Here is an 11,447-nt window from a genome sequence, read left to right as displayed (position 1 = left end):
TACAACACTGCGATTGTGTGCGCAGCTTGCCAACTGAGAGAAAACAGTACCTGACCACTCTCCTGCCTTTTCTATTCACATGAACATTCGATTGCAAGCTGTTTTGGACAACTTTCTTTCTCTTCTTGCAAAACAGTCGGCTGACCTGCGTGCAGCTTCTAGAACACGATGGGAGATGTTATTTGTGCTGGCACAGTTTCTCCTTGCCAGGCACAGTGGAAAAGCTTTTTGCTAAGATGTAGACGAGAAGAGAGGCTAAAGACGAAGGTACGGTGCTCTGCAGAGCTAAGCACAGCTCCCGGGCCTCTTTCGGTAGAAGACACACGCTGCAGAGCGCAGTGAGCGGCAGAATCGTCTTTGCGCGAAGAAGCAGCTTCTTCGTCTCCGGGAGCCGGAGAGAGCGGCAGCTTCGCAAAGGTGATGAAACAAGCTTTACAACACTGTGATTGTGTGCGCAGCTTGCCAACTGAGAGAAAACAGTACCTGACCACTCTCCTGACTTTTCTATTCACTTGAACATTCGATTGCAAGCTGTTTTGGACAACTTTCTTTCTCTTCTTGCAAAACACTCGGCACACTTCCGTGCAGCCTCTAGAACACGATGGGAGATGTTTTCTGTGCTGGCAAAGTTTCTCCTTGCCAGACAGAGTGGAAAAGCTTTTTGCTAAGATGTAGACGAGAAGAGAGGCTAAAGACGAAGGTACGGTGCTCTGCAGAGCTAAGCACCGCTCCCGGACCTCTTTCGGCAGAAGGCGCACACCGCAGAGCACTGTGAGCGGCAGAATCGTCTTTGCGCGAAGAAGCAACTTCTTCGTCTCCGGGAGCCGGAGAGAGCGGCAGCTTCGCAAAGGTGATGAAACAAGCTGTACAACACTGCGATTGTGTGCGCAGCTTGCCAAGTGAGAGAAAACAGTACCTGACCACTCTCCTGCCTTTTCTATTCACATGAACATTCGATTGCAAGCTGTTTTGGACAACTTTCTTTCTCTTCTTGCAAAACACTCGGCAGACCTCCGTGCAGCCTCTAGAACACGATGGGAGATGTTTTCTGTGCTGGCAAAGTTTCTCCTTGCCAGACAGAGTGGAAAAGCTTTTTGCTAAGATGTAGACGAGAAGAGAGGCTAAAGACGAAGGTACGGTGCTCTGCAGAGCTAAGCACCGCTCCCGGACCTCTTTCGGCAGAAGGCGCACACCGCAGAGCACTGTGAGCGGCAGAATCGTCTTTGCGCGAAGAAGCAGCTTCTTCGTCTCCGGGAGCCGGAGAGAGCGGCAGCTTCGCAAAGGTGATGAAACAAGCTGTACAACACTGCGATTGTGTGCGCAGCTTGCCAAGTGAGAGAAAACAGTACCTGACCACTCTCCTGCCTTTTCTATTCACATGAACATTCGATTGGAAGCTGTTTTGGACAACTTTCTTTCTCTTCTTGCAAAACACTCGGCAGACCTCCGTGCAGCCTCTAGAACACGATGGGAGATGTTTTCTGTGCTGGCAAAGTTTCTCCTTGCCAGACAGAGTGGAAAAGCTTTTTGCTAAGATGTAGACGAGAAGAGAGGCTAAAGACGAAGGTACGGTGCTCTGCAGAGCTAAGCACCGCTCCCGGACCTCTTTCGGCAGAAGGCGCACACCGCAGAGCACTGTGAGCGGCAGAATCGTCTTTGCGCGAAGAAGCAGCTTCTTCGTCTCCGGGAGCCGGAGAGAGCGGCAACTTCGCAAAGGTGATGAAACAAGCTGTACAACACTGCGATTGTGTGCGCAGCTTGCCAAGTGAGAGAAAACAGTACCTGACCACTCTCCTGCCTTTTCTATTCACATGAACATTCGATTGGAAGCTGTTTTGGACAACTTTCTTTCTCTTCTTGCAAAACACTCGGCAAACGTCCGTGCACCCTCTAGAACACGATGGGAGATGTTTTCTGTGCTGGCAAAGTTTCTCCTTGCCAGACAGAGTGGAAAAGCTTTTTGCTAAGATGTAGACGAGAAGAGAGGCTAAAGACGAAGGTACGGTGCTCTGCAGAGCTAAGCACCGCTCCCGGGCGTCTTTCGGCAGAAGGCGCACACCGCAGAGCACTGTGAGCGGCAGAATCGTCTTTGCGCGAAGAAGCAGCTTCTTCGTCTCCGGGAGCCGGAGAGAGCGGCAGCTTCGCAAAGGTGATGAAACAAGCTGTACAACACTGCGATTGTGTGCGCAGCTTGCCAACTGAGAGAAAACAGTACCTGACCACTCTCCTGCCTTTTCTATTCACATGAACATTCGATTGCAAGCTGTTTTGGACAACTTTCTTTCTCTTCTTGCAAAACACTCGGCAGACCTCCGTGCAGCCTCTAGAACACGATGGGAGATGTTTTCTGTGCTGGCAAAGTGTCTCCTTGCCAGACAGAGTGGAAAAGCTTTTTGCTAAAATGTAGACGAGAAGAGAGTCTAAAGACGAAGGTACGGTGCTCTGGAGAGCTAAGCACCGCTCCCGGACCCCTTTCGGCAGAAGGCGCACACCGCAGAGCACTATGAGCGGCAGAATCGTCTTTGCGCGAAGAAGCAGCTTCTTCGTCTCCGGGAGCCGGAGAGAGCGGCATCTTCGCAAAGGTGATGAAACAAGCTGTACCACACTGCGATTGTGTGCGCAGCTTGCCAACTGAGAGAAAACAGTACCTGACCACTCTCCTGCCTTTTCTATTCACATGAACATTCGATTGCAAGCTGTTTTGGACAACTTTCTTTCTCTTCTTGCAAAACACTCGGCAGACGTCCGTGCAGCCTCTAGAACACGATGGGAGATGTTTTCTGTGCTGGCAAAGTTTCTCCTTGCCAGACAGAGTGGTAAAGTTTTTTGATAAGATGTAGACGAGAAGAGAGGCTAAAGTCGAAGGTACGGTGCTCTGCAGAGCTAAGTACCGCTCCCGGGCCTCTTTCGGCAGAAGGCGCACACCGCAGAGCACTGTGAGCGGCAGAATCGTCTTTGCTCGAAGAAGCAGCTTCTTCGTCTCCGGGAGCCGGAGAGAGCGGCAGCTTCGCAAAGGTGATGAAACAAGCTGTACAACACTGCGATTGTGTGCGCAGCTTGCCAAGTGAGAGAAAACAGTACCTGACCACTCTCCTGCCTTTTCTATTCACATGAACATTCGATTGCAAGCTGTTTTGGACAACTTTCTTTCTCTTCTTGCAAAAGACTCGGCAGACCTCCGTGCAGCCTCTAGAAGACGATGGGAGATGTTTTTTGTGCTGGCACAGTTTCTCCTTGCCAGACAGAGTGGAAAAGCTTTTTGCTAAGATGTAGACGAGAAGAGAGGCTAAAGACGAAGGTACGGTGCTCTGCAGAGCTAAACACCGCTCCCGGGCCTCTTTCGGCAGAAGGCGCACACCGCAGAGCTCTGTGAGCGGCAGAATCGTCTTTGCGCGAAGAAGCAGCTTCTTCGTCTCCGGGAGCCGGAGAGAGCGGCAGCTTCGCAAAGGTGATGAAACAAGCTGTACAACACTGCGATTGTGTGCGCAGCTTGCCAACTGAGAGAAAACAGTACCTGACCACTCTCCTGCCTTTTCTATTCACATGAACATTCGATTGCAAGCTGTTTTGGACAACTTTCTTTCTCTTCTTGCAAAACACTCGGCAGACCTCCGTGCAGCTTGTAGAACACGATGGGAGATGTTTTTTGTGCTGGCACAGTTTCTCCTTGCCAGACAGAGTGGAAATCTTTTTGCTAAGATGTAGATGAGAAGAGATGCTAAAGACGAAGGTACGGTGCTCTGCAGAGCTAAGAACCGCTCCCGGACTTCTTTCGGCAGAAGGCGCACACCGCAGAGCACTGTGCGCGGCAGAATCGTCTTTGCGCGAAGAAGCAGCTTCTTCGTCTCCGGGAGCCGGAGAGAGCGGCAACTCCGCAAAGGTGATGAAACAAGCTGTACAACACTGCGATTGTGTGCGCAGCTTGCCAACTGAGAGAAAACAGTACCTGACCACTCTCCTGCCTTTTCTATTCACATGAACATTCGATTGCAAGCTGTTTTGGACAACTTTCTTTCTCTTCTTGCAAAACACTCGGCAGACCTCCGTGCAGCCTCTAGAACACGATGGGAGATGTTTTCTGTGCTGGCAAAGTTTCTCCTTTCCAGACAGAGTGGAAAAACTTTTGCTGAGATGTAGACGAGAAGAGAGGCTAAAGACGAAGGTACGGTGCTTTGCAGATCTAAGCACCGCTCCCGGACCTCTTTCGGCAGAAGGCGCACACCGCAGAGCACTGTGAGCGGCAGAATCGTCTTTGCGCGAAGAAGCAGCATCTTCGTCTCCGGGAGCCGGAGAGAGCGGCAACTTCGCAAAGGTGATGAAACAAGCTGTACAACACTGCGATTGTGTGCGCAGCTTGCCAAGTGAGAGAAAACAGTACCTGACCACTCTCCTGCCTTTTCTATTCACATGAACATTCGATTGCAAGCTGTTTTGGACAACTTTCTTTCTCTTCTTGCAAAACACTCGGCAGACCTCCGTGCAGCCTCTAGAACACGATGGGAGATGTTTTCTGTGCTGGCAAAGTTTCTCCTTGCCAGACAGAGTGGAAAAGCTTTTTGCTAAGATGTAGACGAGAAGAGAGGCTAAAGACGAAGGTACGGTGCTCTGCAGAGCTAAGCACCGCTCCCGGACCTCTTTCGGCAGAAGGCGCACACCGCAGAGCGCAGTGAGCGGCAGAATCGTCTTTGCGCGAAGAAGCAGCTTCTTCGTCTCCCGGAGCCGGAGAGAGCGGCAACTTCGCAAAGGTGATGAAACAAGCTTTACAACACTGCGATTGTGTGCGCAGCTTGCCAACTGAGAGAAAACAGTACCTGACCACTCTCCTGCCTTTTCTATTCACATGAACATTCGATTGCAAGCTGTTTTGGACAACTTTCTTTCTCTTCTTGCAAAACACTCGGCAGACCTCCGTGCAGCCTCTAGAACACGATGGGAGATGTTTTCTGTGCTGGCACAGTTTCTCCTTGCCAGACAGAGTGGAAAAGCTTTTTGCTAATATGTAGACGAGAAGAGAGGCTGAAGACGAAGGTACGGTGCTCTGCAGAGCTAAGCACCGCTCCCGGACCTCTTTCGGCAGAAGGCGCAAACCGCAGAGCACTGTGAGCGGCAGAATCGTCGTTGCGAGAAGAAGCAGCTTCTTCGTCTCCGGGAGCCGGAGAGAGCGGCAACTCGGCAAAGGTGATGAAACAAGCTGTACAACACTGCGATTGTGTGCGCAGCTTGCCAAGTGAGAGAAAACAGTACCTGACCACTCTCCTGCCTTTTCTATTCACATGAACATTCGATTGCAAGCTGTTTTGGACAACTTTCTTTCTCTTCTTGCAAAACACTCGGCAGACCTCCGTGCAGCCTCTAGAACACGATGGGAGATGTTTTCTGTGCTGGCACAGTTTCTCCTTGCCAGACAGAGTGGAAAAGCTTTTTGCTAAGATGTAGACGAGAAGAGAGGCTAAAGACGAAGGTACGGTGCTCTGCAGAGCTAAGCACCGCTCCCGGACCTCTTTCGGCAGAAGGCGCACACCGCAGAGCACTGTGAGCGGCAGAATCGTCTTTGCGCGAAGAAGCAGCATCTTCGTCTCCGGGAGCCGGAGAGAGCGGCAACTTCGCAAAGGTGATGAAACAAGCTGTACAACACTGCGATTGTGTGCGCAGCTTGCCAAGTGAGAGAAAACAGTACCTGACCACTCTCCTGCCTTTTCTATTCACATGAACATTCGATTGGAAGCTGTTTTGGACAACTTTCTTTCTCTTCTTGCAAAACACTCGGCAGACCTCCGTGCAGCCTCTAGAACACGATGGGAGATGTTTTTTGTGCTGGCACAGTTTCTCCTTGCCAGACAGAGTGGAAAAGCTTTTTGCTAAGATGTAGACGAGAAGAGAGGCTGAAGACGAAGGTACGGTGCTCTGCAGAGCTAAGCACCGCTCCTGGACCTCTTTCGGCAGAAGGCGCACACCGCAGAGCACTGTGAGCGGCAGAATCGTCGTTGCGAGAAGAAGCAGCTTCTTCGTCTCCGGGAGCCGGAGAGAGCGGCAACTCCGCAAAGGTGATGAAACAAGCTGTACAACACTGCGATTGTGTGCGCAGCTTGCCAACTGAGAGAAAACAGTACCTGACCACTCTCCTGCGTTTTCTATTCACATGAACATTCGATTGCAAGCTGTTTTGGACAACTTTCTTTCTCTTCTTGCAAAACACTCGGCAGACCTCCGTGCAGCCTCTAGAACACGATGGGAGATGTTTTCTGTGCTGGCACAGTTTCTCCTTGCCAGACAGAGTGGAAAAGCTTTTTGCTAAGATGTAGACGAGAAGAGAGGCTAAAGACGAAGGTACGGTGCTCTGCAGAGCTAAGCACCGCTCCCGGGCGTCTTTCGGCAGAAGGCGCACACCGCAGAGCACTGTGAGCGGCAGAATCGTCTTTGCGCGAAGAAGCAGCATCTTCGTCTCCGGGAGCCGGAGAGAGCGGCAACTTCGCAAAGGTGATGAAACAAGCTGTACAACACTGCGATTGTGTGCGCAGCTTGCCAAGTGAGAGAAAACAGTACCTGACCACTCTCCTGCCTTTTCTATTCACATGAACATTCGATTGCAAGCTGTTTTGGACAACTTTCTTTCTCTTCTTGCAAAACACTCGGCAGACCTCCGTGCAGCCTCTAGAACACGATGGGAGATGTTTTTTGTGCTGGCACAGTTTCTCCTTGCCAGGCACAGTGGAAAAGGTTTTAGCTGAGATGTAGACGAGAAGAGAGGCTAAAGACGAAGGTACGGTGCTCTGCAGAGCTAAGCACCGCTCCCGGACCTCTTTCGGCAGAAGGCGCACACCGCAGAGCGCAGTGAGCGGCAGAATCGTCTTTGCGCGAAGAAGCAGCTTCTTCGTCTCCGGGAGCCGGAGAGAGCGGCAGCTTCGCAAAGGTGATGAAACAAGCTTTACAGCACTGCGATTGTGTGCGCAGCTTGCCAACTGAGAGAAAACAGTACCTGACCACTCTCCTGCCTTTTCTATTCACATGAACATTCGATTGCAAGCTGTTTTGGAGAACTTTCTTTCTCTTCTTGCAAAACACTCGGCAGACCTCCGTGCAGCCTCTAGAACACGATGAGAGATGTTTTCTGTGCTGGCACAGTTTCTCCTTGCCAGACAGAGTGGAAAAGCTTTTTGCTAATATGTAGACGAGAAGAGAGGCTAAAGACGAAGGTACGGTGCTCTGCAGAGCTAAGCACAGCTCCCGGGCCTCTTTCGGCAGAAGGCGCACGCCGCAGAGCACTGTTAGCGGCAAAATCGTCTTTGCGCGAAGAAGCAGCTTCTTCGTCTCCGGGAGCCGGAGAGAGCGGCAGCTTCGCAAAGGTGATGAAACAAGCTGTACAACACTGCGATTGTGTGCGCAGCTTGCCAAGTGACAGAAAACAGTACCTGAATACTCACCTCCATTTTCTATTCACATGAACATGCGATTGCAAGCTGTATTGGACAATTTTCTTTCTCTTCTTGCAAAACACTCGGCAGACCTCCGTGCAGCCTCTAGAACACGATGGGAGATGTTTTCTGTGCTGGCACAGTTTCTCCTTGCCAGACAGAGTGGAAAAGCTTTTTGCTAAGATGTAGACGAGAAGAGAGGCTAAAGACGAAGGTACGGTGCTCTGCAGAGCTAAGCACCGCTCCCGGACCTCTTTCGGCAGAAGGCGCACACCGCAGAGGACTGTGAGCGGCAGAATCGTCTTTGCGCGAAGAAGCAGCATCTTCGTCTCCGGGAGACGGCGAGAGCGTCAACTTCGCAAAGGTGATGAAACAAGCTGTACAACACTGCGATTGTGTGCGCAGCTTGCCAAGTGAGAGAAAACAGTACCTGACCACTCTCCTGCCTTTTCTATTCACATGAACATTCGATTGCAAGCTGTTTTGGACAACTTTCTTTCTCTTCTTGCAAAACACTCGGCAGACCTCCGTGCAGCCTCTAGAACACGATGAGAGATGTTTTCTGTGCTGGCACAGTTTCTCCTTGCCAGACAGAGTGGAAAAGCTTTTTGCTAATATGTAGACGAGAAGAGAGGCTAAAGACGAAGGTACGGTGCTCTGCAGAGCTAAGCACCGCTCCCGGACCTCTTTCGGCAGAAGGCGCACACCGCAGAGCACTGTGAGCGGCAGAATCGTCTTTGCGCGAAGAAGCAGCTTCTTCGTCTCCGGGAGCCGGAGAGAGCGGCAGCTTCGCAAAGGTGATGAAACAAGCTGTACAACACTGCGATTGTGTGCGCCGCTTGCCAACTGAGAGAAAACAGTACCTGACCACTCTCCTGCCTTTTCTATTCACATGAACATTCGATTGCAAGCTGTTTTGGACAACTTTCTTTCTCTTCTTGCAAAACACTCGGCAGACCTCCGTGCAGCCTCTAGAACACGATGGGAGATGTTTTCTGTGCTGGCACAGTTTCTCCTTGCCAGACAGAGTGGAAAAGCTTTTTGCTAAGATGTAGACGAGAAGAGAGGCTAAAGACGAAGGTACGGTGCTCTGCAGAGCTAAGCACCGCTCCCGGGCGTCTTTCGGCAGAAGGCGCACACCGCAGAGCACTGTGAGCGGCAGAATCGTCTTTGCGCGAAGAAGCAGCATCTTCGTCTCCGGGAGCCGGAGAGAGCGGCAACTTCGCAAAGGTGATGAAACAAGCTGTACAACACTGCGATTGTGTGCGCAGCTTGCCAAGTGAGAGAAAACAGTACCTGACCACTCTCCTGCCTTTTCTATTCACATGAACATTCGATTGCAAGCTGTTTTGGACAACTTTCTTTCTCTTCTTGCAAAACACTCGGCAGACCTCCGTGCAGCCTCTAGAACACGATGGGAGATGTTTTCTGTGCTGGCACAGTTTCTCGTTGCCAGACAGAGTGGAAAAGCTTTTTGCTAAGATGTAGACGAGAAGAGAGGCTAAAGACGAAGGTACGGTGCTCTGCAGAGCTAAGCACAGCTCCCGGGGCTCTTTCGGCAGAAGGCACACACCGCAGAGCACTGTGAGCGGCAGAATCGTCTTTGCGCGAAGAAGCAGCTTCTTCGTCTCCGGGAGCCGGAGAGAGCGGCAACTTCGCAAAGGTGATGAAACAAGCTGTACAACACTGCGATTGTGTGCGCAGCTTGCCAAGTGAGAGAAAACAGTACCTGACCACTCTCCTGCCTTTTCTATTCACATGAACATTCGATTGCAAGCTGTTTTGGACAACTTTCTTTCTCTTCTTGCAAAACACTCGGCAGACCTCCGTGCAGCCTCTAGAACACGATGGGAGATGTTTTCTGTGCTGGCACAGTTTCTCCTTGCCAGACAGAGTGGAAAAGCTTTTTGCTAAGATGTAGACGAGAAGAGAGGCTAAAGACACAGGTACGGTGCTCTGCAGAGCTAAGCACCGCTCCCGGACCTCTTTCGGCAGAAGGCGCACACCGCAGAGCACTGTGAGCGGCAGAATCGTCTTTGCGCGAAGAAGCAGCATCTTCGTCTCCGGGAGACGGAGAGAACGGCAACTTGGCAAAGGTGATGAAACAAGCTGTACAACACTGCGATTGTGTGCGCAGCTTGCCAACTGAGAGAAAACAGTACCTGACCACTCTCCTGCCTTTTCTATTCACATGAACATTCGATTGCAAGCTGTTTTGGACAACTTTCTTTCTCTTCTTGCAAAACACTCGGCAGACCTCCGTGCAGCCTATAGAACACGATGGGAGATGTTTTTTGTGCTGGCACAGTTTCTCCTTACCAGGCACAGTGGAAAAGGTTTTAGCTGAGATGTAGACGAGAAGAGAGGCTAAAGACGAAGGTACGGTGCTCTGCAGAGCTAAGCACCGCTCCCGGACCTCTTTCGGCAGAAGGCGCACACCGCAGAGCACTGTGAGCGGCAGAATCGTCTTTGCGCGAAGAAGCAGCTTCTTCGTCTCCGGGAGCCGGAGAGAGCGGCAGCTTCGCAAAGGTGATGAAACAAGCTTTACAACACTTCGATTGTGTGCGCAGCTTGCCAACTGAGAGAAAACAGTACCTGACCACTCTCCTGCCTTTTCTATTCACATGAACATTCGATTGCAAGCTGTTTTGGACAACTTTCTTTCTCTTCTTGCAAAACACTCGGCCGACCTCCGTGCAGCCTCTAGAACACGATGGGAGATGTTTTCTGTGCTGGCACAGTTTCTCCTTGCCAGACAGAGTGGAAAAGCTTTTTGCTAAGATGTAGACGAGAAGAGAGGCTGAAGACGAAGGTACGGTGCTCTGCAGAGCTAAGCACCGCTCCCGGACCTCTTTCGGCAGAAGGCGCACACCGCAGAGCACTGTGAGCAGCAGAATCGTCTTTGCGAGAAGAAGCAGCTTCTTCGTCTCCGGGAGCCGGAGAGAGCGGCAACTTCGCAAAGGTGATTAAACAAGCTGTACAACACTGCGATTGTGTGCGCAGCTTGCCAAGTGAGAGAAAACAGTACCTGACCACTCTCCTGCCTTTTGTAATCACATGAACATTCGATTGCAAGCTGTTTTGGACAACTTTCTTTCTCTTCTTGCAAAACACTCGGCAGAACTCCGTGCAGCCTCTAGAAAACGATGAGAGATGTTTTCTGTGCTGGCACAGTTTCTCCTTGCCAGACAGAGTGGAAAAGCTTTTTGCTAAGATGTAGACGAGAAGAGAGGCTAAAGACGAAGGTACGGTGCTCTGCAGAGCTAAGCACAGCTCCCGGGCCTCTTTCGGCAGAAGGCGCACACCGCAGAGCACTGTTAGCGGCAAAATCGTCTTTGCGCGAAGAAGCAGCTTCTTCGTCTCCGGGAGCCGGAGAGAGCGGCAGCTTCGCAAAGGTGATGAAACAAGCTGTACAACACTGCGATTGTGTGCGCAGCTTGCCAACTGAGAGAAAACAGTACCTGACCACTCTCCTGCCTTTTCTATTCACATGAATATTCGATTGCAAGCTGTTTTGGACAACTTTCTTTCTCTTCTTGCAAAACACTCGGCAGACCTCCGTGCAGCTTGTAGAAAACGATGGGAGATGTTTTTTGTGCTGGCACAGTTTCTCCTTGCCAGACAGACTGGAAAAGCTTTTTGCTAAGATGTAGATGAGAAGAGATGCTAAAGACGAAGGTACGGTGCTCTGCAGAGCTAAGCACAGCTCCCGGACTTCTTTCGGCAGAAGGCGCACACCGCAGAGCACTGTGCGCGGCAGAATCGTCTTTGCGCGAAGAAGCAGCTTCTTTGTCTCCGGGAGCCGGAGTGAGCGGCAGCTTCGCAAAGGTAATGAAACAAGCTGTACAACACTGCGATTGTGTCCGCAGCTTGCCAACTGAGAGAAAACAGTACCTGACAACTCTCCTGCCTTTTCTATTCACATGAACATTCGATTGCAAGCTGTTTTGGACAACTTTCTTTCATTTCTTGCAAAACACTCGGCAGACCTCCGTGCAGCCTCTAGAACACGATGGGAGATGTTTTGTGTGCTGG

This window comes from Melozone crissalis, unplaced genomic scaffold, assembly GCF_028551555.1.
Source record: "Melozone crissalis strain CALT ecotype California unplaced genomic scaffold, PUWL_Pcris_2 ptg000050l_1, whole genome shotgun sequence".
Lineage (NCBI taxonomy): Eukaryota > Metazoa > Chordata > Aves > Passeriformes > Passerellidae > Melozone > Melozone crissalis.
Note: the sequence above shows the minus strand (reverse complement) of the source record.